Source organism: Cygnus atratus, chromosome 18, assembly GCF_013377495.2.
Source record: "Cygnus atratus isolate AKBS03 ecotype Queensland, Australia chromosome 18, CAtr_DNAZoo_HiC_assembly, whole genome shotgun sequence".
Taxonomy (NCBI): domain Eukaryota; kingdom Metazoa; phylum Chordata; class Aves; order Anseriformes; family Anatidae; genus Cygnus; species Cygnus atratus.
This window is the reverse complement of record NC_066379.1, coordinates 2,195,613-2,203,211: the sequence shown is the minus strand read 5'-3', so window position 1 is coordinate 2,203,211 and position 7,599 is coordinate 2,195,613.

Sequence of the window (7,599 nt, the reverse complement as noted above, 5' to 3'; positions counted from 1 at the left end):
TGAGAACAAGGAGTGAGCTCTACGTCTTAGTAAGCTTTCCAGTTCTCACGAGTGCTGGTGTAAACGAGCCCCTGCAGTTCAGCAAGACGTTACCCTTGTGTTTGAGGAGTACTCAAGTCCCAAGGTGCCCCGTGCTGCTGTATGCTGAACAGGGTGCTGCTAGGCTGGTAATAACTCAAATCTTAATTTCTTACTGCTAGAAAGCATTTCTTGCTGCTTCATCTGCTCCATTCCCGTTGTGAAGTGTCCCTCAGCATGGCAATCCTTCCTGACAGATGCTGTTTTCATTCTAGAAGCAGATTTTCTGGTACCACAAGTTTTATCTTCTGCTTAAGATGAAATCACCAAAATCCTCTTTCCCGTTTCACTTCCAAATACCACAGTTTTCTCAGAATCCTGTGTTATGTGGAAATCCCACAGCAATTTTAAAGTCACCAGTTCATATAATGTCTTGTTGCTCGTCTGTTGCATTCAGACTCAAGATGTGCTGCTCTGACCATCCCAGAGCAGAGGCAAACTGCTGTGGAAATCTTCTTCCAGAGCAGTTCAAGGCACAGGTTGCTTCAGATGCTGCTGGCGTCTCCCGTCCTTCCAGCAGAGATGCATCTCCAGAGCTGGACACCTTGGAGGTGGAGTTTGCCAGTGACAGATGGGGCCACTCGTTCCTGGCTGTCATTTTTCACATTGAGGTGGTCACCCAGATACCCCGTGTGTCCAGGAGGCCATGTGTGGCTTGTTAAACCCAATATCCAATTCACCTTTTGGTGGTTTTGCTCCTCTGAAAAACCACCCTGATCTCGATGTCTCTGCCACCAGCATCCAGTCAGAACTCTGTTTGAATTTCTGTCCTTGGCATGTTGCTCCCTGCATGCATCCTCAGCACCAGACCCCTGAGTCTGCCTTGATCCTTGGAGCTGCTCTGCTCTGTTCGCTCACTGGTGCCCTGAAGGCAGCAAGTCTTCCCACTACCAGACCCCGTTGCGTTGGGTACCCCCTCAGCCTGCTTCCCAGCCCCGTACTGGGTGATCCTGTCCCGTGCCTCTTCCTGGCAGCCCGAGTCGTTTACCCCTAAATCCTGCTCTGGATGTGCCTTGCTCACCCATTGCTAAGGTTTTCATGTCCCACTTTGGAGCAGGGCATGCGTGAGCTGGCCACGTGCCGTACCCCTCTCCTGTGCTCCCTGTCAAACCAGATGGAGAAAGGTGACTGAGCTGGGCTTGTGCAGACAGCATTAAATTACAGATTTTTGCTTTGGATTCTCCTTCCTGTCCTTGGAGAAGATCCTTAATTTCTGGTGTCCTCTTCCATTGCTCCCTCCCCATCCCAAGAAATTTTGTGGGGGAGGAATAACAGAACATTGTTTTCCTTGTTGTTTTACAATTGCCTGATAGTTGTCTTCTGCTATGTGTAAGTACAGCAGACAGCATCGTGGGGCCTTGGTGTGTTTCATGTTTGTAGTGTGCCCTAAGTAACTGAGCTCCTTGCTCCATGGATAAGGAGAGGGGACAGTCCTGTAGGGTGCAGGACTGTGTTGGTGCTACCACCGACTTCTCAAAAAATTAAAGCTAAGGGAATTTTTTCAGCAGTGTACTTCATTCTCAAGCCCATACCTTTACTTGGCAGCAAGAGAGGTGGTGCTCTTGGCAAGCTGATGTGGTGTGGATGGGTGAGGAGGTTCATGGGTGAGATGATGGGCAGAGATGTGGGTGCTGACACCCAAGCAGACCTCTCTTGCGTTTGCCCTCTGTGGCTTCATCAGTGGTTGGTTTGGGTTGGTTCTTCTATGCCAGGGTTCAGGAAGGGCTCGCACTGGGTTTTGTCAGCCAGCTTTCGGAATAGCTTCTCCATGTCATAGAATCACAGGGTGCTTTGAGTTGGAAGAGACCTTAAAGATCATCTAATTCTAACCCCCTGCCATGGGCAGGGACACCTCCCACTAGACCAGGCTGCCCCCAGCCCCATCCAGCCTGGCCTTGGGCACTGCCAGGGATGGGGCACCCACAGCTCCTGGGGCAGCCTGCGCCAGTGTCCCACTGCCCTTATTTCACTTCTCTGCTGCCTGCATCTGTTGATTTGAGGAGTGGAGGCTCTCTGGAGGTGGAGTTTTGCAGTCCACGTAGTGAAGGTCAATCGTGGTCCCTGCCATGGCTCGGGGTGCTCTTACACCTTGGGGTAAGAGCAGTGTTCATCCTCGCTCAGCGGGACAGGAACCCGTGGGCCTGTAAGGAAATAATGCGGTGCCGGGTTGTTTGTGCGGTACGTTCTCCTTTGCGAGCACCCTGAAAGGATGTTTGTCAAACCAGTTGCCTCCTGGATCTTTTGATACGCTGCCTTTGTGTGGTTTGAACGAGCACCTTATCACCTTCATCTCCCTGCTCTTTGATGCACAGCACTCACTTCAGCAGTAAACAGATGATGGTTGAAGTCTGAATCTTAAAAATTGCAGGTTCCTCACCTCTTTGCCTTATTTTCTACAAAGACTTCCTCCAGCTGCTCCCATTCTCGGCTCTGAGTTTCTATCTTTGGCTGCTGTACGGGCGTAGAGGAGGCAATAAAATCTTGCAAGCTAAGGATAGTTAAAACCAAGTTTTCAATGTAATCTAAGAAAACCAGACACTTTCGCTGGAGGAGCAGGTGCCACGCGTGCGCTTGTTCCACTGCGTGGCACAGCGGTGGCTCCCCCGCCGCAATGGGGATGCATCTCCTGGGGGTCCTGTGCCATTCTGCTCCCCACTGCCCGCTTTGATGGTGCTGTGGAGGAGGTGGGAAGCTGAGGTGTTGCTTGAGGGAGGTAACGACTTTGCCTGAGGTCCCTGCTGATGTGCTTGCATGAGGACCTTGACCTGAAAAATAGCTCTGGTTCAAATCCAACTGCTTTAATTCCCAGTTAAGTGGTTTTCCTTCTATTTCAGCATCAGCCCAAGCTCCTTTTTTCTTTATCCTCATCGGAATTATTGCCCTTTTGTCCCTGGTGCCCTAAGCCCTACTGCAGCAGCGAGCCAAGATGCTAACAAATGGGTTAGCATCTCCACAAAACAAATCATGTCTGTCCTTCCACCCGCTGCCATTGCCAGAGGACCTGGGCAGCGTGTTTACGGGCTGGTCCCGTGGGTGAAGGGGTTTGTTTTTCCTCTCCCGTTTCCTGCCTGGGACGCTCAGCCAACGGCCTCAAAACAATCAGGGCAGGAAAGGGCGTTCTCCTGCCGTGAAGGTACCCGTGGGCTTTCTCTGGTGCAGGCGGCGGGGGGCCGTGCTTCCCTGCTGCAGGTTTCCCTCCAGGAAGGTAAAGGATTCTCAGCCAGGTCCTTTCCTGCCCATGGGCGTCTCGAGGAGATGCTGCTGGGATTTGCTGTCATGGAAGGGGAAATCTCAACTTATTTCCCGGTTGCCTGTGTTTCCTCTCTTCGGGGAGGTGGATTAGGGCCAGCAGGATGCTGGCTGGGGTGGTGCCTCCCCAGGGCATCGTGCTGGAGCTGGGCAGGGGTCTGCCCTGCTGGTGGGATGGCAGTGGCCGGTGTCCCCAGACGGGTGGTCTGATTTCCTTCACTGCTTGGCTTGGGAGCACCAACACAGGATTTGATCTTTGATTTTTTTCCCTCTGGTCCCATCTAATGGTGGTGTCCTGGGCTTGACAATGATAGGAGGAGATCAGAGAAGTCCTTTGGATGCTGGAATTAGGACTCATGCGGACTTAACACAGAACAGCAGATGTGTGACTCCCAGTTCATGTTCTCACCTGCCCTGTCCAGACCATGTAGACCAAGGCTGGTGGCCTTGGTTGTCATCTCGATTTGTCTGCTGTGTGCAGAGGGGCCCTGTGCACCTGGGACAGCATCATCCTGGGCGTGAGGGGGCTGAGGGGCTTTCATTTGCTGAAAAGAGGAAAGCTGAGAAAGGGAAAGGTCTGAGAGCAGTGAAGGCGAGCAGAGTGACCAGGAAAATACTTAGATTGACTGATTTTTCATATGCTTTGAAAACTTCAGGATTTTGGCACACTTCCTGCCTCAAAGCAGGACAACAACTGAAAATCAAAACCCAATGATCAGCAAATTTCCCTCTTTATGGCAAGAGATGAATGTTTACCTGTTCAATGTTGGTTAACAGGAATAATGTAATTTATCTGCCCACCTTTTTAACTGTGACAAAAAGAAGAAAATATCTCTATTGTAAACCTTCCAAAAATCTCACACCCATACAATGTTCTGGGACAATTTCACAAATTCTCCATGATACTTTGTCCTGTGCCTTGCTAAAATGGTTGGCCATTTGTCCAAAATAAGACAAAACCTCGAAGCAAGTTTTAAGAATCCCACGTTCCATCAGAAGCCAGAGGGCTTAAATGTTGTCACGGCTGTGGCTGGACATGCGTACCGTTACTGGCGGGATGTGAGGCTAGCTAGAACGAGCCTTGCTCTCCGCCTGCCTCATCCCGCAGAGATCTCCTCCTGCACCGGATCCACGCTGCTGTGGTTCCTGGTTCCGCTCTCAGTCTCTGTCAGTTCCTCCTGCCAGCTTCGTTGGGGCAGCCCACGGATGCTCCCCGCTGACGCCGTCATTCCTGTGTGCCAGCGATGGAGAGGAAGGTGCTTGCTGGGAGGTGCGATGGTGGGGACTTGTCTCGGCTAACAGCCACGTGTATGGACGGTGGTGATGTGAGGCCGGGGACTCTGTCCAGATGAGGTCTGGCTACCTTCTTTGAAGGAGTCTCGGCCTTTCTGACTTTGCTTTTGTGGCAGGAGGATGCTGTGGAGGATCAGGAACATGCCTGGAGGGCTGAAGATTTGTCTTCTCTGATAGCTGTGCCACAAATCACAGTGGAACAGTGGAAAAGCTGCTTAGCTTTTCCAAACACTGGCTTTGCTGCCTCTTAAATGAGGACTGTATGACTTGCACAGTGCTTGGAGGCTGCTTTTAAGGTGTAAAGTTACGGGAGAAGGGAAAGCAATCTCATTTTAGGGGACATCTGGGGCTTGAAGCCCCACAGCTGTTTTTGTAGGGCAGGGTCCGACACGAACGATGTGTGGTGGGACAGAGCCCTTCTGCCTGCTTCACCCAGCTCCTGCCAAGGCTGCGCAGAGCGGGAGCAGCAACCTGACCGCGCTTTTCCTCACGCAGGAGCAGGACTTAATGTCCGAGGGCGATGCTCAGTGTTTGCCTGGGGCTGTTCCTCACAGCTGCAGTGGTGTCCCCTCCGTTGCTGCCTCCTCAGAGTAGCACCTCTGGTGCTTCAAGTGGGGGCTGTGTTATGCTGTCAGCAGGTTTGTGACAGTCCAATATCAGAAAGCTTCTCATCATCTGCTGTTTGGCTTCAATTTGTCCCCAGACCTCTTCTCTCTTCCCTGGGTGGTTCTTAGTCTCTCTCTTGAGTGTGCTTGGCACCTGGTGAGAAGGCAAGGGAACCCACATCCTTTGCAATGTGTTGCTCTGCCTGGAAATATGCAGCCAGCCTTGGTCCTGTCCCCTCCACCTGCATCGAGTCATCGAGTCCCTCACATCAGCTGGCCAGCCTGTGGTTTTGACAAAGATGCAAAGATTTAACGGCTCTGCTGCTGGGAGTCCGGCTGGAGGGAGATGGAGAGAGGACAGTTGTTTATTTTTTTCCTCTCAAAGTTCGTCATCACTTAAACACCCTCACAAAACATCGATCAAAAAACGTTGACCTCAGCTGATGTTTTTACCTAGTGCTCGTAAGTTTTTTGACAGAGGTCTGTGGAAAGTCTGATTACGTCCAGAACTGTCCCCTGCCTTGTCATTTTGCTCGGTGTGGGCGGAAAGGAAGGGAGAGTTTGGGGAATAAACAGCAGAGGTTGAAAAGTTCCTGCTTGGTTGCGGTGGGCGCAGAATCCTCTCCCATGAAAGATGCTTCCATAAGCACCGCCTGGGGAGAGGAGGTTTAGATCCGTGTGTGGTCCATAGCACACCAAGGAAAAGAAAACAAAGGCTCTGTGTGTTCTCTGGTGTGAAAGTTGTGATGATATCTCTGTCATATTTTGTCCTTAAATTCCCTGCCTGCTCTGCGCAGCGATACCAGAAACACCGTGAAGGGGTGGCAGGGCTGGTGCAGGGCTCGCTCCTAGTGCACGTCGAGGAGTGTGCTCCCCTCCGAGGACCAAGCTGTGCTCTAAAGCAAGCTGACGTGCAGAGAGGTGTATTTTTGTGAGCCGGGTGTTGTAAAGGGTGCTTATGAGTCATTGCTGTGCTCTTAGTCACTGCTTTCCTCTTGCCACAAGTCATGACTAAGATGCTGATGTGCAGATTCGCCACTCATTCAGTCCTCGGCACAGGGGCAGAGCATCTCGCAGGCGCTCCTCGTACTCACGCTGTGGATGTACAAAACTTTTGAGGACCATAATAACAGGCTGTGGCAGCAGCAGGCAAGGCAGGAGAAGCCCATGGGCCTCTTCGGGGCAAAGGAGAGAGCTTGCATTTAGCAGGTCAGAGGTTCCTCGGGGGGTTGCTTTTACCTGTTTGGAGCTGCTGGTGGCTTCTCTCTGGTGTAGGAAGGGATGAGGGGTGGGGCTGGGCCTGCCTTGGCTCTTGGGGAGCCCCAGCAGCTGGGCATGGCTTTACAGAGCCCTTTTGGGGGAATTGCTGGGAATTGGGAATGGGTGGAGGTGGCTGTGGAGGTGCTTCCTCCAGCAGCAGACGATGGGGAGGCTGGGGACCGGGTGGAGCCTCTGCTGGGATTGCAGCGGCTGTCGTTCCTGCCAGGGAGGAGCTGGGAGCTGTGATGGGCACGGCCACCGCTGGCTGCTGGGCATCACGCATCGGCCAAATAAGCAGAAAATGAAGCGTCTTGGGGTAGGTTTGGGAAATGCACGAGCATGTGGCAGAAGTAAAGGAATGTGCTGGTCAGGATGAAAGTAAAGCTTTCCTTGGCAGGTGTTTTTTTGTAGTATTGGTAGATTTTATTTCTTCTTCCTGGATTATTTTCATGCACTTGTGTTCCCTCTAACCAGGAGGCAAAGTGTCTGTGGGATGAGCCTGTCTCTGTGCACTGGGAGAGGGGAGGTGCCTGCCCTGGGGTCTCTGAGGATGCTGGGGCTGGCACTTCAGGGGACAAGGGACTCTCCCCTGGGCACCAATTTGCTTGTGGTTGGGGCAGAGCTAGGAAGTACATGTTCTGGGCAAGGGGCCCTTCTTTTCCTGGTGTCCCAGACAGATGCGTTTGAACTGGGTGGGACGGATAAAATCTTCTTGCCCCCAGCACAGCCTCTCCAGGCTGAGGTTTGGGCTGGCACCCTGAGCCATGGAGGAGAGGTGGGACAGCACTGTGTTGTGAAAGGGGCGCAGCTGGGCACGCAATCTGTGCTTTCACAATGTCCTTGGATGCTGGGGCTGAGGTGCCCTCGGTGTTTTCCTGCATTGCCCCATGGCCATGGGGACATTTTCTTGACGTTGGCTGTGCAGCAGCAAGGTCACAGTGCTGGGGACTTTCCTGGCTATTCTGGCAGGTACGAGGCTGGCGCCTGGGGGTGCCTTTGTGGCCCCCACCAGTGGTCACCAGAACCACCAAGGGTGATCCATGTGTGATGCAAGCAGGGGAAGCTCGGGGTCTGCCATCACTTTTTCCACCCAAGCCCATTGCAAGGTGCTGCA